Source organism: Pelobates fuscus, chromosome 7 (genome assembly GCF_036172605.1).
Source record: "Pelobates fuscus isolate aPelFus1 chromosome 7, aPelFus1.pri, whole genome shotgun sequence".
NCBI lineage: Eukaryota > Metazoa > Chordata > Amphibia > Anura > Pelobatidae > Pelobates > Pelobates fuscus.
Window position 1 is genome coordinate 23,467,916 of NC_086323.1, and position 24,902 is coordinate 23,492,817.

At 37.5% G+C, this 24,902-nt stretch overlaps 1 protein-coding gene across 1 annotated transcript in view; it reads right to left on the reverse strand.

The window, feature by feature from the left end:
* AGBL4 (AGBL carboxypeptidase 4) overlaps nucleotides 1-24,902 on the reverse strand; it is a 1,519,087-nt gene that overhangs the window by 424,700 nt on the left and 1,069,485 nt on the right. The gene's annotated exons all lie outside the window — the stretch shown is intronic.

Below are 24,902 nucleotides of genomic sequence, written 5' to 3' on the forward strand. Positions count from 1 at the left end.
TCATTAGGTCCAACCACTCTTAGAATGGTCTTCCATCACATTCTATGTTTCTATGTTTCTGTGTCTATGGAGTAATCATTAAATCACAGAAAATGACTGCACTCTGGCCACACCATAAAAGTAATAACTGCGTGCTCAAAACCCAGAGATGGTGGATCTCCAAAAATCAACTGAATTAATATATGAAGGGTCCAGGCATGCAAGAAAATTCTGCAAATGCAAACAATAATTGGGACAAGCCGCCAAGTAAACATTAGACAACAATGTGAATATATAACCTCCACCCTTACATGATTACATGATTAGCACATTGTTAAACACTTAATTCATAATTAAATCATCATACAAAACTTACTTCATAAGAACCTCCCCCGATGGCGGTCATGGGCATCCATAAATGTGGTCCTAAAGAGTTTTTAACAATATCAATTGGTAAAATTAAGCCACACATACATGTCTAGGCATGTACAAAAATCACTCATACACTTATTTTTGTCTGAGGGTTGAGGAAACAAAGATGCAAAATAATTATTTTACTGGACTAACAGAAATAGGTAGTGGCCAGCTTTTGGGAGGTTCTCCCCCTATCAAGTCTAAGGCATTATTGACCAGAGTGAAACAAGCAGGATGGCTGTAAAGCGCAGGTTAAAGCAGCAAAAAGACCAGTCCAAGGTGTGGTAAATCTGCCCAAGATGGAAGAATTGTTAAAAACAAAACAAGAGTCAAATGAAGAGTTATCAAGGCAGGGAGGGGAGAAAGATGCAACCATCAGAAAGTAAGAAATAAAACCATGTGCTGTATATACCCATATACCAACACCATGACAGTACACATGGAATCAATGAGAAGAGACAAAGCACTCACAAAAAACCTCTGCAGTGCGCCAAGGAGCCCCAATCCACATCCATTACACCACCTCTAGTGCTGAAGAATACTATCATTTTGGATTCAAATGCCATCCTCCCCCATTATTCCTGATGTTCTCACTGAGTACTTTGACTCTAAGGTCTCAAATGGAATGGTCTCTCCGCGTAAAGTGGTGTCCAGCTGGCGCGTAGCAATGGTTCCCCCCATGATGCGTCAATCGCTGGTCACAATTCCTGCATTTAATTATTAATAAAACATCTCTCGATTTCTCGACCGGACAACGATCCCTCGATGACATACATTTTAACTTTGTGAGCGGTTATGTTATTTGTCCAGAATATGCTAACACAGTTTGGTTTATTGCAGGATGTGGACGCGTGGACCCAATTTCCATGTCAAACCCCTCCGTGGGCAGCCTTCCACTGACCAGCTTTTTTGCAGATTAGTTGGTTGTCTCAATGACAGCACAGGTGGTTCAGGGAATATGTCCCCCAGCAGCAGATTCATGGTGAGCACTGGCCATAGATCCCTAATAACATGACATATGGCTTTGAGGGTGGAGCTGTATGTTACAACCAGTGGTACACTCGCAGATGCCTCTATTTCTTTGTATTGCAGTAACACATGGGATTTGCATGGCAGAGTATATCCTCCAACCAAGGGTACTTGAATTGCATCCCCGGTGCAAGGTATCTGTTGCAATCCTCAATGTCAGAGCAGATTCTGTGAATGATACCTCCCTCTGCTTGAGATGAGTGGAAGAGAGAGCTGCATAAGCAGCTGCATCTGTTTGTGGGTTCTCTGCACACAGATTCGCTGAGAGTGCCACCTGAGTAGGCCACAGCAGTGTCCAGGAAGTTCACACATTGTGCAGAGAAGTCCATCCCAAGTTTCATCAATGGATGTAAAGAGTCAAAAGTGGCACAAAACTCCTCCATTCTCTCTGTTCCTTCTTTTTAAACAACAAATACATCACCGAAGTAGCAGAAGCACTTGCAAGGTTTGTACTTTTGTGCTTCAAGAAAACTCCTCTTCAGATCAGCCATAAACAGATTGACACACTGTGGCCCATTTCAGCAACTGCAGCGGTCACCATTCTCTGTAAGTAGATGTCTCCATTGAATTTGAAGTTGCCATGTGTGAGCATTTACTCCATCACTTCCATGACGACTTGCGGTCAACATCTTTGGTGGTTGGTATGAGTTGAGAAAAAGTAGGGACAGGCATTAATTCCATCTCTAGGTGGGATACTAATGTACAGGGTCTCCACATGCACAAGAAGGGCACTATCCAGAAGAAACAAGCACATTAGCCTTCATTACTTCTTTATCAGGAACTGTTTTTCTTATTCTGTTTTTTTTTTTTTTTTCACTTTAATGCACTTGTCTAGCAATAAAGATACTTGCTAAGTTGTAAGAAACTGGTTTCACGGCCCTGCAGAGTCCATCCCTCTACGGTGTATTTCATTTCTACACTGATGATGATGAGCAACTGTTCCAACTTCTAGCGGGCTGCACCGCTACATACCCAACCTCCCCCCTTGTCCTCAAAATCAATACAAAATCATTTTTCAAATGTCTCTGCATTCTCGCATTAACCTTATTAATCTTTAAGCTTAGAAACATGTCAGGATTAGAAGTGTATGATTAAAGATCCAGGAAAAAAAAAAACTACAGAAAAAAAGTAACTGTAAAGGATTCTATTTTTTTGGTCATTTGACAAATCTACACGGTAAAATAATTGAATCCTTAGAGCTTGTGTGATTAAGGGAGTATTCGAAAATATTTGAATAATAAACCCAAAGCACACCAATAAGTATTGCACATAAAAGTATTTTGTTATATGATGAAAAAGGAATACATAAAAAGATAAAGTGCAAACATGCAAACAAAACATGCAATGAGTATGTACCAAATATAAAACCACATAAAACAAACTGTAAAGTGCTCTTCGTTTAAACCCACTAGTAAGTGTACCATCAAATATACTGACATACTAGTTTTAAACGTTTGCTGCAGCAATATACTCTATGTCGCTGTAATAAATAATACATAGCTGAGACCCATTAATAGAGGCTGGATTTTCAATTTAAAGGGACACTCCATGCTGGTTTTGACCGGTCTTTTTAAAGCATTGAAAGGGTAATGCTTAAAAAATATCTATAAAAACATGCTTTCATCTCAGTGTTTGTTTGACACTGCAAGAGTTTCTGAGATTTTTGGGAACTTTCCAAAGTTCTGTGGTACAAAGCTCAGAGCTGGACTACAGTTCCCAGAAACCTAATCATCAATCAAATCGATTCCGAATAATTTTGCCTGTATTTTAGGAGTCTACCAATGAGATTGATTCAAAATCGATTACCTCCAGTATTGATTAACCGTAATGTTATTTGGACGAATCGCTTCAAAGCAATTTTTGTTTAATCAGAGTGTTTCTTTAAACGAAAGATGTGCTTGCGTTTAGAAACAAAAAGGTGTTTGATCCAAACTGTCATTTGTCTGAATTCCCGAACTGTGAGACAAAATGTATCTGAATCACAAATCAACAGAAAAAAAATGCATGCGGAATGTTTGTTTCGGTTTGTAATTCTGGACTCTGCCTGTGGTGCCAATAAAATATATGTTTTGTTTTTTACTTAATGTTACATAACTGGTAAGTAAATTATCCATATTTCTATCTATCTATCCATCCATCTATCCATCCATCCATCCATCCATCATTCTATCTATCTATCTATTTGCCTATCTATCTTCCTATCTATCTATCTATCTTCCTATCTATCTATCTATCTATCTATCTATCTATCTATTTATCTATTTTCCTATCTATCTTCCTATCTATCTATTTTTCTATCTATCTATCTATCTATCTATCTATCTATCTATCTATCTCTCTCTCTCTCTCTCTCTCTCTATCTATCTATCTATCTATCTATCTATCTATCTATCTATCTATCTCTCTCTCTCTATCTATCTATCTATCTATCTATCTATCTCTCTCTCTCTCTATCTATCTATCTATCTATCTATATATCTATCTATCTATTTTTCTATCTATCTATCTATCTATCTATCTATCTCTCTCTCTCTCTCTCTATCTATCTATCTATTTTTCTATCTATCTATCTATCTATCTATCTATCTATCTATCTATCTCTCTCTCTCTCTCTATCTATCTATCTATCTATCTATCTCTCTCTCTCTCTATCTATCTATCTATCTATCTATCTATCTATTTTTCTATCTATCTTCCTATCTATCTAACTATCTATATCTCTATCTATCTATCTATCTATCTATCTATCTATATATCTATCTATCTATCTATCTATCTATCTATCTATCTATTTTTCTATCTATCTATCTATCTATCTATCTCTCTCTCTCTCTATCTATCTATCTATCTCTCTCTCTCTCTCTCTATCTATCTATCTATCTATCTATCTATCTATCTCTCTCTCTCTCTCTCTCTATCTATCTATCTATCTATCTATCTATCTATCTCTCTCTCTCTCTCTATCTATCTATCTATCTATCTATCTCTCTCTCTCTCTCTCTATCTATCTATCTATCTATCTATCTATCTCTCTCTCTCTCTCTCTATCTATCTATCTATCTATCTATCTATCTCTCTCTCTCTCTATCTATCTATCTATCTATCTATCTATCTATCTCTCTCTCTCTCTCTCTCTCTATCTATCTATCTATCTCTCTCTCTCTCTCTATCTATCTATCTATCTATCTATCTATCTATCTCTCTCTCTCTCTATCTATCTATCTATCTATCTATCTATCTATCTATTTTTCTATCTATCTTCCTATCTATCTAACTATCAATCTATATATCTATCTATCTGTCTATCGTTATTATTTTTTATTTTACCAGGAAGGATACATTGAGATCTCTCTCGTTTTTAAGTATCTTTTCCAGGGTGCAATATATCTATCTGCCAACCGAAGGATGGATGAATGGATGAAGCAATGAATAGAACATTGCAATGTAGAGCTGGTATGTAAAGATTTTTAAATAGAATTCAATTAATTTGAAAATGTAGTAATACAGTTACCCCAGGGCATTTGCGAGTTACGGGACCCAACTTTCCGCACTAAAGACTAGAACGCCCTGAACGGTGATTTAAATGAATAGATCTTTTCATAACTAATTGTTAGGCGAGCAGCAGCAGGTTGGGGAGGAAGTTTACAAGCCACTAAAGGGTTGTTCTGATATACCCTGTATGCAGATCAGGCATTTCCAAGCAGGTGTTTAATTCGGCTGCACAATGTTGCCTGGGATCCCAAAGCATGTTGTGATTTCTCGGTTCCCCCCACTGCCCCTTGTAAACCGCCGTTGTTCCTTATTGTCAGGATATAAATATTAATCTAGTGTTAATATTTCTGGCTTTCAAAACCTCTCATTGATTCGCAACAAAGTGAGAACGCAGTGCTGTATTCGTACCACAATTAGCCGCCAGACAGGTAACACATTACTTTGCAGACAAATATGGAACATAAAGAGTCAGTAATTCTCTGTTACAAAGTAAGCAGAGTCAGATTAATAAAAAATAAAAACAAACTTTTTTTGGTAGATATATCCCCAATGAAAACATGCATGCAATTAATTATGTATTATTTCATTGGGGTTATATCTTAGAACATCTTGCGAAAGTTGCAGATCTTTTATTTTTGCTATCCCTCCCCTTCTAACCCCGCCCAGACTTTCTGTGGCTGTCCAATCACAGACTTCCCAATGCAGCTCAATGAGAAGTCTTTGCAAAGCATGTGCTCTGGGCAATTGCTGCCTCTTGAGTTTATCTCCTCTGAGCTGAACAACCAGAAAGAAAGTAGGAAGACCGGTTGTCTGATTGACAGCCAGGGGGTGTAACAAGGTTAATTTATAAAAGTGTCAATTTCGGTTGAAATCTGCACTTTTTATTAAATGAACAAAACAAAAACAAAAAGAAGACACACTTGCAGGCTTCCCCAAACTCCAGCCCTGCTGAACTACAACTCCCCTGATTCTATGAAATAGATAGGCTGAGAATCATGGGAGTTGAAGTTCAGCAACATCTGGAGGGCCGGAGTTTGGGGAAGCCTGCACCTATGGGTGTGGAGTGTTCTTTTAAATGTCCAAACAACATTTTTTAGAGTGTGATTGGACTTTTGGCCAGGAAGGGTCTCTTTTGAGATATTTTAGACAGTGGTGACTCTAGGAACAAAATGTAGGAGGGACACACAAGATATCAAAGTTAAAACTGGGGAAGATAGGGGCATGAATAATTTCCAACAATCAACACGAAATCATACCACTAAAAAAACGAAATAATTATACATAAATATACACACAAACATATTCAGAGGTGACAATATCTGTAGTTTAAAAATCTGATAAAAAAAAACAGTGCCGTGGTAATTATTCAAAGAGCACAGATGTTGACTTTGGCTACAAACAAAGGCGTGAATTTGTGCTCTTGCAACAGCGACAAACAAAGGCATTTTAAAAAGGGAAATTCAAACAATGGCAAATATCTTATTTACAAGCGGATTTCTAAAAACATTTATTGCAGTTTAAAGATATATTACAATTAGAGCTATTCACCAAAGTATGAATTCTAGCCAACTGAAACACAATTTTCAGAATTCAATTAGGCTCTGATCACAGCAGGCCCCAGTATTTCAAAGGGAGAAGGAGGAAGGCTAGATCGTTATCAAATGTATCGTTTCCACGTCTTTTTCTTTTTAGTGTTATCTAGAAAGGATCATTCTAAGTGTGGAAGCCAAAAGTCTATATCCGGGCGTCATGCTTTAATTTATTCTTCATTTCTTTAATCAGTTACAGGAGAAACATTATATATTAAGCGTTATGTTTTGTGAATTGTATCTTGGACCTTGTTGTATATTTGATCATTTGTAGCCAGACGCCACAGGAAAAAAAGTTAAAAAAAAAAAAAAATGCTTATAGGAGTCAATATGATTTCCATCTAACTATAGTTCGATTTATGCCGGTGGGGTCATGTCTACTAAGCAGTGGGCAGTTTGTGGCCACATGCTGTTAGTGAAACTAGTGACAGTCGCTAACATTACTGAAGGTATCGCTTGCACTAGAATATTCCCAGGCAAGTCTCGTGCTTTGATTGGTTGGCTTTCCAGTCGCATTTCATTTTAACGTGTGGGAAGGCCTTTATAAAGACATTTCCTGCATTAAAACATCAGTCGGCATAGAGCCCTCCATGGACAGATTTTATCGACATTGCAGTTTTCATTCTTTTGCAATTTGCATTTTTTTTTTTATTTAAAAGCTGCATCTGTTTACTATGATTTTTTATTTGTCATTTTTTGGAGGGCTAGAAAACCCACTTTATGTGACAGAGCCTCTTTAATAGCATGCACATACACAGCAAAATACTGCATTTATAAACATCTGTGTGCAAGGAGAAAGGACCCTTTATGTGCTTATTAGCCATGTGACTCGCACAGTGCCCTCCCGTAGCATGGCTAAACCAGGAAATACAGCAGAAAGATGTGGTTACCCATAGGTACCAGGCTGTAGAGAGATGTAGTGAGTGTAGACCTGCCACAATCGTAGAGAAACCGAAGAAGCGAGAGCATCTGCACAGTGAGCAAAGTCAGATTTACCTTAACTAATTCATAGTCAGTCAGTCCACACCAGTTTTGTTCCCCTACATCCCTCTCCCATACTTGATCTCTCTGCACAACGCAAGAGCATTAGAAGAAGAGGAAAAAAAATATCAGTGGCTCTTTTCCATGTGCATGGGCCTGGAGCTTCAGCTCCATCAGCCCCTATGTTAAGATGGTCCTGATAGTTACTCACTACAAAATAAAACACACCGAGGCCATAATACATTTTCATTCCTTTTTTTTTTTTTCATTCCTTTTTTGTATCAGTGGTCTCGTGCTGAAACAGTTAAGAAGTAAATCTTTACAACAACCACAATTTTAGCTGGAGCAAGGCTTTATCCTAAGCAAACAGCAAGCTATGATTCTTTTACAGACAGCTTTCCTAATGGTTTCAGTGTCGGAGCACAGAAAGATGTGTTTAAAGGGATACTTTTCTTCAACTGCACACGGCATTATAATAACGCACGATGCAATACATTACAATAATAACCATACACCAAACCAATGAAATACCGCACATAAACTCCCCCAGCCCAGGACATGCCACTTACTATGAATGACAGACGTCTGATTCATTGTTTTGTGTACTGCTAGGTTTAATGGCATTCACCATGCTAATAGGGAAATGTAGAAATTCTATTAAATTGGGATAATTCCATTTTCACAGGTGATGTTAGAAAACATTGAGATTTTCTTCTAAAACAGCAAATCTTGCTAGATTGACATTATGCTGACAGTGATTCCATCTTCGGAATCCGGTCCTCTCCCTGGCATGGAAAATGAGCCGGTGAGGGATCCTGCCACACTGGGCTGCCATAACTAACTTCCCATTATGCTAATACTGACACTAACGGAGGGATTTGGAGCGGTTCTTAACGACTTCCCAGCAGGGGGACTATTAAGTCCCATTACATTGTCATGAATTGCATTTTCTGGAACACATAAAATGTTCCACAACAAGTGTTTTCGGGTTTTTTATTCTTTATGTGTAAATGTAGTGCAAATATTGAATAGGAAGGATAACATTTGGTAGCCTGACTTAACAGATTTGGACATTTTTATAATGAATTATATGATTATGTAATATTACATTATATTTTCTTTTGAAATGTTTTCGATTGAATGGTTTTCATTTTTATCAATAATAATCATTGTAAAACAATGAAATATATGGAATAAAGTATAAGAATACATCAAAATCGAATAAATGGGGGGGGGGGGGGGGGGGGGGGATATCCATCCATTATAAAATTGATAACATATGCTTCATGAAAAACACTACATAGTAGGTGTAAAAGCACTTTACATGTACCGGCGATAAATAGTGTACAAACAGTTGCGTAGATAAACAGAACAAAAGTAAAACGAAAGGCACATAAACTACAATCATAAAGAGTGTTTTTGTTTGACATTATCCTCCCATATGTTCCAGTGGTAAGTTAATGATTCTGTTGTGTTTGATGGCAATCTGAGTTGCACCTCATAGCACTTAATCTCTAAGTCCAATGTTAATACTGCTTTAATAGCAGGAACTACGTCAGACCTCCAACAACGTGGTATTACCATAGTGGTCGCTATCAAGACATGGCCTACCATTCTCTTATCCACTTTGGTAAAGTTTTCAGGAAATGACTTAAATAAACATACCGTAGTTCTGGAGTCAAAGTCACACCTTTGTAATATCCCTGATTATTGTACGTACATTCTTCCAAAATAATTGGGCCACCACATATAGGAATATGTGCCTGTCTGCCCACAGCCACGCCAGCAGAGATTTGTAGAATTGGGGTATATTTTCTGGAGCCTGGATGGAGTCAGATCCCACTGATATAAAACTTTATAGTGGTTCTCCAAATGAGCCGAACACTGGGTGATACCTTTCAAACTTAAAGAAACAGCCAACCAGCCATCCGGAGACATTTCTCTCTGGAGATCCCTTCCCCATGTGACTATGTAATCTAATTTGGTTTGGGGCCTAGCATTAACATAATGATATAGTACGTTTCCTTCCCGGGTTATTAATATATATTTTTTTCTATTTGGGATTTCTCTAAATGAGTATATTTTTGGATATCAGGTAAGTGACAAAAGGGTTTTTAACCATTTCAACGCCATACGGTCCTGCAATCTTTGCAGGACCGACATTGGGCTAAACACTCCCAATAGAGATGCATTGATCGAATGGATCTAAATATATAGGAAAATACTCTGAATATACATGTTTATATTTCTAACTCAGAGTGTTCCTTTAATAAATAAAAATAATCCATCTTCATTTTTTTTCTTCCGAAAACATCTCATTAGCCACATGCACACACAGATAGAATTATCCATTTACACTCATCTAATTAGCCACACGTACATATGCAAATGCATATTTAGCCATTCACACATACAAAATGTGCTGCACAGTGCACACCAACCTAATTAGCAACATTCTCAAACACACAGACAAACTGACACATTCATAGACATTCACCGACACATACATAAATACAACCTTTTATGATTCCGTTTAATTTTTCCCTCTGCATCACTTTTTGCATGGAGGGAGAGGCTCTGTTCTCTGATCTCTGGTGTTCCGTGCTACTACCCTTCATCTACACATTGAATGGGGTAAGAGCTCACATCCTAACACCCACGTCCTGTTTTAATGTTACTATGAGGCGGCACTTGCAGTGTTCACATCCATAGGACTTCGCACAGTGTGGGGCTTAGGGTGAGTGCCCCAATTGTCCTGACCAAAGATTAGGGTTTCTGAACACAAAATATTTATTTAATATGTTAACAATATAAAATGAGTCTTGCAATGTATAACAAATATTTTGGTTTGTTTATAATTTTCTTATAACTAGACCACATTAATTTGTTACATGTTCGATGCATGAGTATCCATCCAAGATAAGTTTTGGATAACTTGCAAGGGAATAATGTTAGGGAGTATGTCACAAGTGGACAACATATGAGAAAAAAACAAAAAACAAGAGGCAAAAAAATAGTGTAATACCACATTTAGATTAAAAAAATGATAGCCACGTGTAGCTTTTTTTGGTTCATGGATTTGTAAGGACACAAATGAATTACAGGGACAAATTCATGAACTAATTTGAGATTCTAAAATGTGAATGTACTCATTACGCAAATTGACTTTAAAGATATATTATACTATTCCTTTTTTTGTTTTCCCATCTGTATATTGTCATGTGCTCATCGCAAGTCACACAGGACTATTTGAAAACTATAGAGCTAGACTGCGCATTTCCCATTAACATAGGGTATTAATGTGAATTAATGCGCATTTCCCATTAACATAGGGTAACAATGTGAATTCTCACTGTGCATTTTTTTTTAAATTTTAAGCTTTATTTATATTTTCTCTTTCTTAAAGTGGAATGTAAACCGAATATAAGCTGTATGGCCAACATATGGGTAAAACATTTTTTAGTGTATAATTAATGAAATCATAAACAAATTTGAATAAGCTTAAGCCTCATAAGGATTGTGACGATCGCTATTTGTTTTAATACTTTTTTATTGTTATGTTTGATGTGTTTTATTGTTATAAGGGTTTGCTATGACTGAACCTATTATGGATTCTAATTTTCATTACCTTCATTACCCATGAAATGATACGAATAACAAGAAATACGCTTACATTCATTGTAGATGTAGAATATTTAGCGTTTGTTTTTTGCTGGGAGGCTGTGCAGTTTATTTAAATATCTTTGTGGCGATCTGGAATATCTGCGCTCATTTGGCTGAGAGCTGTAACAGACAATTTCTCTCGGCTGTGGTGAATAGTGTTTATCTTTATTGCTCCTCTTGAAGTAAATGACATTTTTAATAAACAAAGTTTTTAAAACTACATATCTGACATGGCCGTGTAACAGAATATTTCGAAAACGGGTTTGTGCTTTGAAAATTATTTAACTTTTTTTATACATTGGCAAATTTCAGTTTTAATATCTGCCTTTGCATACAAATAACTAGTTTCATAAAAAAAAACTGGTTTCAAAGTGAACAGAGACAGAAGGAACACTGTTGTCACCCAGAGCATTTCATCTCATTGAAGTGGTCTGGGTGCAGTGTCCCTGTCCTTATAACCCTCTAATGTAGAACATTGCAGTTTTAGAGAAACTGAGCGATTACATTGCAGGGTTAACTCCTCCTCTAGTGACTATCCTACTACTGACAGCCACTAGAGGTGCTTTAGCGGCACAGAGTAGACTTCGGTCACGTGATGCAGAAGCCCAATAGGAAAGCATTGATCCAGTGCTTTCCTATGGAAATGTCTGTGCGCATTAGGTCCCCAATACTTCTTCTTGGTGGTGTCTGGGGAGCCTCGGCGCTTGAAACAACGAAATTAAAGAAGGTTTTTTATTAACCTATTTATTGCCTAATTGGGAGGGGTCTAATACTACTAGGAACAGGAATACTATAATTTTAAGACATACAGATTTTGTATTCCTAACGTTATATGTTCCTTTAAGTATGTGCGATGTGGGTATGAGACAAAGTATAGCACAGTTCTAAAGCCTGATTTACCTATATTTTGCAAATCTCCTGTAACTAAATGCCTACTCTTGTTCTCTCCCCTTCCTACCTTTAAAGTTTCAATGTTCTAATTTAAGTGCTACTTACCTGTCTGTTGCAGGCCTTTACGCTACAAAAGTAATTGATACGTGACAAGTAACAGTAGATATATTAGAATATTTTTTTCTCCATTTTTATTTTTTGCTTGAGTGCTGCTGACACTGTCCTAGTTCGTGGACCTGGTTTCTAAATGAGCCCAGTTAGTGTTCACACTCTGCATGTTAGCGTAGGATCACACTCTGAATTGTGTAACAACAGTCCCGCAGTGACAAGATTCTCTGGAAACTCACAACAGCTACAAGCTCCCTGCAGAGTGAGAGGGTGTGCGGGGTGGGGGTTCATGGACTTTACAAGAGGAATATCACAGAATCTCAGCAATAGGTCATTCAACCTACTCTAAAACAATGGCAGTACATACACAGTTTCTATGAGGAAAAAAATAAAATAAAATAAATTACAGAAAATATGTCTTATTTTTAATGGCTTTCAGTAGCCTTATATGTATGATGCAAAGAAAAGTGATATAAACACACCGATACGTATATGACCTAGAGAGCGAACAGAGTAGCAAGTACTGTACAAACTCAGCATGGTGCTATACTTATTAATTGCATAGTTGACATGAAGGTAGCGTGGGTAGCAGCATTAACAGGAGACGTTAACATGTTAAAAAGGTGTAAAGGGTTCACTGATCCATAGCCCTGGTTAGCAGAGGTAATGTCTCAAACACTGAGCACAGGCAAATCCAATTAACCCTAATTAGATCAGAAATAGACCATGATGGACCCAATTAGCTGGTGGTAATTCCAAGTTGAATAAAGAATAAAGTAAAGTGATTTTGTTTCCTGGAAGTGTTTTGGTGGTCTTGACAGGAGCCAAATAATCTAAAGACAATAACGTAATTTAATAATGTAAAGATAACTTCTTGCTGTTTAAGAAGTTTTAGAGTGCAAGCTTTTAGGACCAGCCACGTCCCTTCTGATTTAAGTGGTCTTGAAAGCTTGCACTCTAAGGCTATAGATAGGCAACATAAGTATTTCCTACAGAAGCGATGAAACACCATATTATTTTTTTGGACTACATATCCCATAATTCTCAGCTCTTCTTAAATCTGGCTGGGCACCGTGAAAAACAGAATCTATGATCTATGATCCAATCTCTCCCATTGCTGGACTCCATTGTACTCCATAGCTTCCCTCTACCCAAACCTCTTGCCTTTGTCAAGGGAGAGAACAAATAAGCTGTTACACCCATAAAATTTGTAGTTTTATGTATTTTAATTATAAGATTTTAGTCTGCCTTTCCCTGGGGTTTTATGTAACTCCTGCATCTTACCACTATGTTAATTGTAGGTGCAGGCTCCCCACTATAGCCTTTACTCGCTCAACCACGGAGATTCCCTCACAACTCACTTCTTGCAGCTTAATTATTGACTGATCTCAACCATCAATAAAGCTACATAGCGGGGGAGGCAAATTAGTGTTCTCATATTGATACCAGGAATAAAACCTATTAAGAAAATAATCGTAAAACAAGACTCTACATATACAGAAAAAAAGTTTTTTAAAAATCTGTCACAAGAATTGGTTTAAAAAAAAAAAAAATAGAAAAATGTTCTGCTACCATAGTATTTTCTGTTTCTGAAGTCTTTCTATGGCATTTATTTCCTGTAATATTATTAAATATTAATATAGAACCTTGAGGACTTTTTATCGGACTTCTTAAAATGAGTTTATCTGCGCTTGCCAAATTCCACAAATACCATCTTTTCATGTTTCATGAGTATATAACTGTACAGTAATATGTGCAGGAGACACTACTTAATTTTTATGGTATAGTTTTAATAGTTTTCATTTAATTATTCATAACATGTAGCTAACCCTCTCTCTTCCTCCCAAAAAAAACAAAGCATTTATTCCTCCGTAAATATGCCAAACATATTGTTATTGAGAGAAGATAGGTCAAATAGATTTTTTAAATCTTTGTTCTATTTTAGATATGACGATGCCCTTTTCACTGAGCAGATGTTGGGCTTGGCAATAACGGAGGAAGATTTTTTTATAGTCCCAACCAAAAAATAGAGAATGTATCTATTTACGACTGCCCCCCCTCAGTCTAACATTTTTTTTATCTGGTCTTTCTAAAAAAAAAAAACTTGTAGCTTTGTTAACACAGACAAAGAAATGTGTTTAATGTTCCTGACCCTTCCTCCCCCATTTAAAGTCAGCGTGAAAGGTTACCAAAGCTATTCCATCCACCTTGCCTTTAAATTGTCTATTTGATAAGTTCTCTGCGTGTTTCTTGAACACTTATAGACATTGAAAACTAGAAGCTACATCTGCACAGAGCAATAGATTGCTGTGGAAATTGGCAAGTTGTAGAAGTTCCCGCAATAGGGCCTATCGAAGGACAGGTAAGCAAATTAATGGAATCACGGCTCAGAGAGCGTAGAGAATGGAAGAGTAGATGATGGATGAATTTGCAAGAGTCATGGCCAAACTTTAAGATTAAACAACGACAAACAAATGGCACAAGTCTTGGAGAACAAAAAAAAAAGTCAATAAATTGCATTAACATTTAGAAAATTATTGATTTAATACAAGAAGTTTAAAGATGTGATGAGCCAAAAATCAACAAACATAATATCACATTCGCTGGCCTCGTTTAAAAGACGAGAACGTGCATCACCAAGATAGCTTCCTCTCCATCGTAGCTGACCCTTTAAAAAGATAAAGTTATATTTCGATCATGATGTCACATCAAGGCTACGCAATGACTATGTGCCCTGAACAGCATAACAAAGTTATTCAGGATTTGTAATGTGCTCTTGAAGTGTCACTGTGTGGTGTAATATATACGTATGCTATACTATTCAACAATAAAACCAATTACAGAATATCTACAGCGTTCCAATCTCCTAGAATGAGATTTATGTCAACGTGAACACTAATGAATCCCTATCTAGGAAAGAGAGCCATGTACAGTATGCTTCTGCTCACCAAACACAAAGTAGATTAAACAGAAGATATGTTTTTAGTGTTTTTTAACCCGTGATAGACACATGACATACATCATGCATGCCTCTGGTACTGATGGAATTTATGTAGCAAGAAATATATCTGGTGATTTCTTTACTTTAAAGGAACAATATAGAGTCAGGAACACAAACATCTATTCCTGACCCTATAGTGTTAAAACTAGCATTCCGGTGGCTTAACCCCCCTCTCCCCCCCCCCCCCCCCGTCCCCTTAAAAGGTAAGAAAACTTAATTTCCATGTATCAGTGCTGGCCCCGCCCCAATACACCTCCTTGACTGACATCATCAGTATTGATAATCTCAGCCAATCCAATGCTTTCCCATAGGAATCATTGCTCAATGTAACTCTATGAGGAAAGTTCAGTGTGTCCATGCAGAGGGTGGAGACACTGAATCTCAGTCACACTGTGCAGCACTGCCCCAGAAAGCACCTTTAGTTGCTGTCTGAGGAGTGGCCACTAGAGGTGTTCCGAGGCTGTAATGTAAATACTGTATTTTCTCTTAAAAGACAGTGTTTATAGCAAAAAAGCCTGCAGGGAATGATACTACTCACCAGAACAAGTAAATTAAGCTGATGACTATAGTTGACTATAGTATCAGTCATATTATCACATTGTGTCATTATGTAAATGAATCACATTGTTGCATGTAAACTGCTTCCCTGCCATTACATATCCCATAATGCACACTGTGAGTTTTTAAATCTATCATGAACACTGTATATATAATTTTTATTTAAGAAGCAACGTCTCCTTTAAATGTGGATTATCTTAGGTAATGGGAACTTGTGATGCCATATCTGACAGTATAGAATACAAGCTCGGCATCAGCTATAGCGTCTCGGAGAGAGTTCCATCAATTCTCTATTGTCTCATTAAATCAACGCAGTCAGAAAACCCAACATTCATTAAAAAAAAAGCTATTTTTATATATAATGATCTCTACAATGATCTCTTCACAATTCAAATGAAAGGCAAGGGCCTTAAACCACACAGGGTGAATACTTTATTAATTATTTAAGAACTTGATTGTTAAATCTTAGGTCTTCTAATACAATGTGGTATACAATAATACTGAGTTAAGCATATTAGTTATTTATAAAATCTTTTGGGGGGGAAATGCATGGGTTCCAATAGTCCTGACAGTTGTGCTGGGACAGTCAGGCAACTACTACCAAATTGAGGGAGCAGTTCTGTGCTACAAAGATCAATAGGTGAGAAGAGAGATCATAGCTTTAAATAGATTTTTACTATTAGCACACTATATAGATGGAATTATCTATAGTTTAATTTTATTAAAACATATCTTTGGTTTTGAGACAAGGCAATGTGAGCTTGTTATAACTGCTTGGAAGGGGAAGATTAAGAGCAGATCCTCCGTTTAATCATTAAAGATAATCTAACATAGTTGTGGGCATCTCGTGACCATCCAACAGTCGATCACCTATTACTGAAGTGCCATAACAGATGCAAGGTAATCATGAGACGTAACCCATCAACAGCAGTACACCCACCAATATCCACACTAGTTCTGAAGGTTCTAGAGCTGGGCTGGATACAAGGTAAATCCCTAGATGTTGCAGAATAACTTACATGATGCTTTGCATGCCTTTAAAATGTCAAAACATCATATACGTTGCAATTCTACAACCTCCGGGAATCTAAGATGTGCCCACCTCTAGAGCTTACAGTGTATGTGAGAACATAAATCCTGTATACATGTTGTCATATACTTAATGATATTCGTTAGAATTTGTATAGCAATGTTTCTAAAATTCTTCACAGTAAAATTAATTAAAATGCATACCACACTCTTTCTTGCATTTTCATCTGATGTAAAATAGCTATTAACTATATAAATCAGCTAAAACACATGATACCTGCAAAACAGTTCAACAATCTACAGCTATAGAAAATATCCTAAAAGCAAAAAAAAAAATTAAAAAAAAGAAAGCATTAAAGCCTCGAGCATGTGTCAAGCAAATCCAGGATCTAGCCGCAGTATTCGAAAAGGTTAATTTAACACTCTTTCCTGCGTTTCACCTTGCCATTATTTTTTTGTACTTTTTTCCATTCCAAATCTCAACAAGTTATATCTGCAAGCAGTAAAAATGTGTAAAAGCTAAAGGCTATTCTATAAATCTCTGTAATTTAATCCATACATTAATCCTGACAAAAGCTAATCTGTGCCCAGAGATACTGTGTGACAGCAATACAGATCAAACACTCCATTATCAGCAAGGAGCACACATCCCTCACCAAGAAAAAAATATGACAGTTGTTGCTTACTGTGACCTGGGAGAAGAATATATATATATATTTTTTGTGGTCACTGATCTTTTGTTATATTTTCTAGAAATATTTTTCCAGCTACCAGTAGCTGCGTTGCCTAGAAATAGAGTTTACATTGACCAAGTGACTAAAAAGAAAGTCTGCATGTTTCGGCTAATGGAAATTTGTGCTAAACCATTTCTAAAATTGTGACTCCTTTGCTATCATCGATTGGTGACGATGGCGCCGAATGGACAGTCGCTTAACGCTATGGCTTCACAGTAATGGTTTGGGACTCCTGTAGGACAGGGAGACAGGCACATCTTAATTAGCGTAATGTGCAGTGTCTGCTCAGTGATTATAGTTCCAGAGAACTCGCAACGCTGAGATAGTGAGTACCCAACACACAAGAGAAGATACGCAAATAAACAGTATAACTGCAAAACTGCAACTTGCACACAATGAAACAAACTATAATATACCAAGTAAACTAAGAGTCCAATATTGTAGCAGGTACTTATCTTCCAGATAAGCTGCGCTTCTCCTTACAGTTCCCCTGTCAGTTGAGCATGTTGGAGCTTTTGATGAGCTGTAGGTTGTGCTACAACTATGCTGTGAGCAGTAAGTTAAATATTATTCTACAATCCAGGTGAGGCCTTGTCCATTTTGCTTTCTATTTTTCCTCCATGATCACTGCTATATGTCCCAGCCCCTTCATATGTCCCACTCAATCCCCACAGGGTGAGTGTGGCATGGTTGGGGGGATGAGTATGACAGAACTGGAGTCATTAATGTGATATGGCAAGGTGAAAGGTGGCGAGTGTGACAGAGTGATGGAGAATGAGTGACACAGTTGGGAGGGTGAGTGTGATAGTGGGAGAGAAGGTGAATGTGGTAGGGTGAGTATGGTAGAGCGATGGGAGGGGATTATGGCATGGGTAAATGACAGGATTGGCTGAATTATTGTGAATGTAGCAGGGTGACAGTTTGTGTGGGGGGGTGACAGTGTGTGTGGCGGTGACTGGTACACAGACACATGCAGATAAACAAACACACACTGACATACATACCATATAACACATGCAGATACACAGACACTCATAATGCCCCTCCTACCGATAAAAACACTGGCACATACACAGACACACGACATACATGCTGATACACATAGACACACACAGATACAGACACACATGCTGATACACATAGACACACACAGATACAGACACACACAGACATACATGCTGATACACATACACAGACACACGACATACATGCTGATACACATAGACACACACAGATACAGACACACACAAACATACATGCTGATACACACACATGCTGATACACATACACAGACACACGACATACATGCTGATACACATAGACACACACGGATACAGACACACACAGACATACATGCTGATACACATAGACACACACAGATACAGACACACACAGACATACATGCTGATACACAGACACACACAGACATACATGCTGATACACAGACACACACAGATACAGACACACAGACATACATGCTGATACACATAGACACACACAGACACAGACACACGACATACATGCTGATACACATAGACACACACGGATACAGACACACACAGACATACATGCTGATACACATAGACACACACAGACACACGACATACATGCTGATACACATAGACACACACAGATACAGACACACACAAACATACATGCTGATACACACACATGCTGATACACATACACAGACACACGACATACATGCTGATACACATAGACACACACGGATACAGACACACACAGACATACATGCTGATACACATAGACACACACAGATACAGACACACACAGACATACATGCTGATACACAGACACACACAGATACAGACACACACAGACATACATGCTGATACACATAGACACACACAGACACACGACATACATGCTGATACACATAGACACACACGGATACAGACACACACAGACATACATGCTGATACACATACACAGATTCTCACACACACACACACGATAATTTTTTTTAGTCACCCTCCTGTTTCTTACCTTTTAGGTGCAGGTGGGTGACTTCCCTGGGGCCCAGTGGCTGGCTCAGGATGATGGGAGTCTGAGCTCCCACTCTGACCCTCCCATCCTCCTCCCCAACCACGTGGCTCTGTTAGCTGGGAGGATGTTTCTTTTTGTTACATTTTGAGATTATCCCTCATTTTTAAGGCACCAGTATGGAACAACATTGTGTATGACTATATATTAATGTCTGTAAAGGAGCTACTTTATTACACGAATCACGTATCTCTTGTAATCGAATGACATTTTCCCAGCTTTAAAATGACAAGAGGTAAGCTTATCTATTCTATTAGTATCTAGCTCAGGGATGGACAAAAACGTAGATCCCCAGATGTAGAACTGCTTTGACATTATAGAGGCGAGAAAAACATCATGGCAGTTGTCGGTTATTTCTAGCTCATAGCATTCTGTATACAAAAATAAAACCCAAAACATTCTAACCAAGCATGAATTAAAAGGACTCTCCAGTGCCAGGAAACATTTTCGTTTTACTGGCACTGCCGGACCCTGCAGCTCCCCTCTCCCTCCCACCCCCCATCCCAAGTTGCTGAAGGGATTAAAACCCCTTCAGTGACTTACCGGAGTCCAGCGTCGATGTCCCTCGGCGCTGGGTCAGGCTCCGCCTACACTCCCCCTCCGACGTCAGCCGTCAGGGGGACAACTAATGCGCATGCACGTTAATGTCCACATATGCGCCTTAGACCTCCCCATAGGAAAGCATTATTCAATGCTTTCCTATGGGGATTTCGGCAACGCTGGAGGTCCTCACACAGCGTGAGGACGTCCAGCGTCGGTTAACACACTTTTCGTGTTCCAAGAACACGGAAGTCCCTATAGTGGCTGTCTGATAGACAGCCACTAGAGGAGGACTTAACCCTGCAAGGTAATTATTGCGGTTGAGAGTGGTGGGAGTTGGCACCCAGAGCACTCCAATTGGCAGAAGTGGTCTCGGTGCCTCGAGTGCCCCTTTAAGTCAAAAGCAATATAAAAGAACTTCAAATTCAGAAAGCTGTGAAAATGCTAGGATTGGCTGTGATTGTTTCAGCCACTTCCTGCATTAGTAAGAAAGCCCTGCAGAATATGCAAATCCTGGGCATTTGTAGCAAATAAAGAAATATCCTAACATATTTATTTATAATGGTTTAATCCATTATCTGTATTAAAAAAAAAGGCGTTAAAATTCAGCTTGTAAAGTAGTGAGGTATTTATTTTGTTGGTTTTGCTGAGCCCACTTCAACCATATTACTATAAAGTAAATCTATTAATGGTTAAATAAATAAAAACAAGAAATAAACATTTCTGTTTTTGTTTTTAATTTAATTTATTTATAAAATATTTTACCAGGAAGGATACATTGAGATTTCTCTTGTTTTCAAGTATGTCCTGGGTTCACAATATCATTTTAATAACTATCAGAATTAAGTTTCTGCGGTAAAAAATACAACTCATTTATTCAAAATATAAACAAAGTTTCACAAGTCACATTACAATTGTAAACAAAATGTTTAGAAATTTGCTCATTTTAAGTACATGTTCTCCTATTGTACAGATTTAATACATTTTTATTTGCAGTTTTTTTTTAATTAAATAAAGTCACATGTTAAAGTTGAGATACGCCAACAGCATGCCAAAAAAAAAAAAAAATCCAACAAACTTTTATATTTAATAAGGAAGGGTCCCCAATAAATATAAACTTAAAGATAGAATAACAAAGTTAGTTTGTTACTTTTGGGGTCCGTGCATGATTTGCAAAGACTCGGAACGTGACGGAACTGATTGATGTGCAGAAGCTGGGCAATGAACCCAAATTTCCCCCTTTTCGATGCGGTCATCCTTATTCCACGTTTTGTGCCTTTCACTTCACTTGCTGGGAGCGACATTAACCTAATACTCTTGTGCATGTGAGAAAACATAGACGCACACCTTTTTAGATTCCCTTTGATTCTTATTGATAAGTTAGTACTAGCATAGCGAAGGCAACCATGGCTGACCGAACCACCCAAGAGGTTTCTGATTTCTCATAATGCAGCCATTATGTTAATCTAAAGCATTTTTTTTTTTTAAACAGGATGAAAACTTCACATGCACAAGTGTTTATATATGTTGGGATACTGAGATTAGATGTTTCCCCAGCCTCTCTATCCAGATATGTTTCGGACTGAACAGCAAATGGGCAAATCAAGTGTTCTGGAGTATTTACAAATTCCCAGCCAAAATATATCCAAATTATGGATTAACTGAAACGCACAATATGTTCGGGGGGTGGGGGAAGGAGTTCAGTATTCAGAACTGAGCCTGTGGCACCAAAAAAAACCCCAGATGATTGATGGCTAAGGGAAATCACTAAATGCTGATTTTATGCACAGAGCAAGTAAGCAATAGAGGCATATACAAAAGGGCCAGTAAAAATAAAATCTATATATATTTGATAACTATATAATATAAAACATAGATCTTTGTTACTGCGCCTCTATTGATTACATTTTCTGAGTTGATCTGTGAACCAAATGTCAGGGAAATGCTCCTATTAGTGAACTCCTACATATATACGTAATATTATATTGTGTACATATTTTGCAGCACATGGATTGGCCCATTTTTGTGTCTTTTTGGGTTGTCCTCCTGCTTCGTTCCCCAAACCGACAAATCTGAATTTCGGGTATCCCAAAAATGTAATCATCTTTGGAAAAAAGTGTGTGGGAGAACCAAAACTTCTCGCCATACACAAGTCTAGTCCAGTGCCATGCTGTGAATGAGGGATATCTGCAGGAAGTAATAATTAAATATAAATTTTAATATATACGCTTGTTGGCGAAACACAGCTTGTGTTCCACCACTCTACATCAAGTAAATATATTTGATCATTATTCATCACAAAATCCTGTAAAACAGAATAAAGAAATATTCTCCTTCGTCAAAGTTTTAAGCAACTGTAAGCTGAGACAAGTCAGATCAGAATGGTTCGACAATCTAAACTGTTGAGTCTATCATTTTTTTTTTTACGTTGGAAATGTGTTTAATGTACACAATATCTCCTATAAACCCAGGTGATTAGTTCTTATAGCTAAATTTGGGCATATGCCTTCATGCATTTCAGCCGGGGTGATTTTTGGCACATACTAAAGATGCCTCCTCTAATCTAATATCAACTTCGTATAAAACAGCCTGGGTGAATCAGAGAGGCAGAGTTTAGATGGAAACAGGTGATCTAAAGGCCTGGGATGACATATAAGTAGACCTTTTTTCACACTTTAAATAAGCCAAATGTAATGTCTGTACATGAAAGTACAAAAATCTTGTACATACGTGGGATTCACGTGAGGTCTCTGAGCTGGTTGATATACGCTTACCGTAATTAAACTTTTCACACTTTTTTTTCACAATGGAAACGTTAATCTTTTTAATTTAAAGTATATCTAAAAAAAAGTTTGCAAAAGCTACAGATCTGTTGTCTGCAGCCTTTGCAAGCCCTCCCCTTCTAAACCCGCCCAGACATTCTGTGACTGTCCAATCACAGACTTCCCAATGAAGGTGACAGCTTAAGTGCTTTTCACATGCAGCAACAAGATCAGAGAAATGGCAGCCTCCGGTCTGTTGTAAAACGCAAAGCTTGAATATTTTTCTAACTTTTTCTTTTCTACAAAATTAAATTCAAGATGCAGCATGATAATCAGAGTCCTCGTGATAAACTGTTGGCACGTAATAGCTTGACCTTTGGTGAGATGAGAATGAAGGTAAAGATTTCAGATCAAAATAGAGTTGTCAAAAGTTCTTCATCTTAGCTTCTGATACGAGTTTTAACCCCTAGATACTTTTACAAGGCACAAAGTCCCACAATATACTACTGAACTAGAGTGGTGGGAGAATAATAAAATGTGCTAAACTTTTAGAATTCTTTTTTTGTTTTCAGTAGACTGAATTAAAAAGTAAACACTCTGGATTGAATTGCTGCACGTTATCCAGGCATACAATCTTTAGAAATCTTTAGATATGTAGGGTTTATACATATCCGTCTAACATCAATTTACAAAAAACTCAAACTCCTCTAGTAGAGTTAAACACAAACCACTGAGCTTTAGCTAAATTATGACTTCTGCACATTGGCACATGTTTCAGCCACTAACAATAAAGAACAATCACTAGGTAGGACACACTGAGAATTTACTCGTTCCCAAGTATATTCCGGGTATCAGAAATCAATAATAAAATAATACAAAAGGCTGAGTTTGTAGTGCTACATATTTCAACTTGTTCTATAGTCAGCAAATTAGCAACAGAGCTTTGCCACCAGTGCAGTAACACTTAAAGGGCCTCTCTAAGCACCATAACAATTTCAACTTAAGCTGTTATAGTACCAAGACCCAGAGCCGCAACATTCTTTCTAAAATGTTTAATTCTGGTGATAAATGTTTTTTTTCTGTTTAATGATTTGCCAATCAGAAAGCATTTTTTTGCCTAGTCGCCAAAACCGGTCCTGTACAACTTTTGTCTACTGCTACCACACACAGTAAACTAACCCCCAGACACATTGGACAGGCTTCCCATAGGCGGTTGAGTTACATCCCATTGTACAGCACTACGGAATTTGTTGGCGCCATATAAATAAAATACACAAAAATTTAAATTGAGGGTTGGACAGCAGACACTTAACACCAGCACCCTGATAAAGTATAAACATAAATTAGTCTTTTTTACCTCTCTCCTTCCTATAAGCAAAGATCAGAAGGAAAACAGGTATTTTTATCTCATATCAAATTAAGTGTAAAAAGTAGCCTTCCTCAGTTTAATGACAACATCTATCACGCCCAGTGAGATTGCGGCAACCATTTGTCAAACAGGTTATTTGGAATACAACTCCAGGCAACCTCATCCAGTGTTTAGCAGAGCCTGATAAAAATGTCAGTCCACAATAGCAAGTCACCATTATAATAGACACAATATATATATATTTATATATATATATATATATATATTACTTTTTAAATGGCACTTGAAATAAAACCCTCCGTATCTCTAGGAGAAAGTGTGGACTGGAGTTTTCTCCTCTATACGAGACGCACTTGTTTGGACAATGCCAAGCACGGATAAAGAAGTAAAAGGCAAAAAGGGGACATATCTTCATAAGTTGCAGAGTCTACTTCGGCAACTAGGTAAGTTTTAGGACATGCGAAATATTTGTAAATGTACATTTCTTTGTGCAACGAGAAATTATATGCATTTAGAAACAAAAACAAACGCATTTTTGGACACAGTTTCCCTTTAGTACACTTGCTATTCATACAGCTGTGATCATCGGTGTTTTTCCTGTGTTCAGATTTGCTGGTTAAATTACCTAAATAAAGAATTTCAACAAGCTACAGGTTTCTCTTACATTCTATGAACACAGAAAAACAGAAATTTTAAATG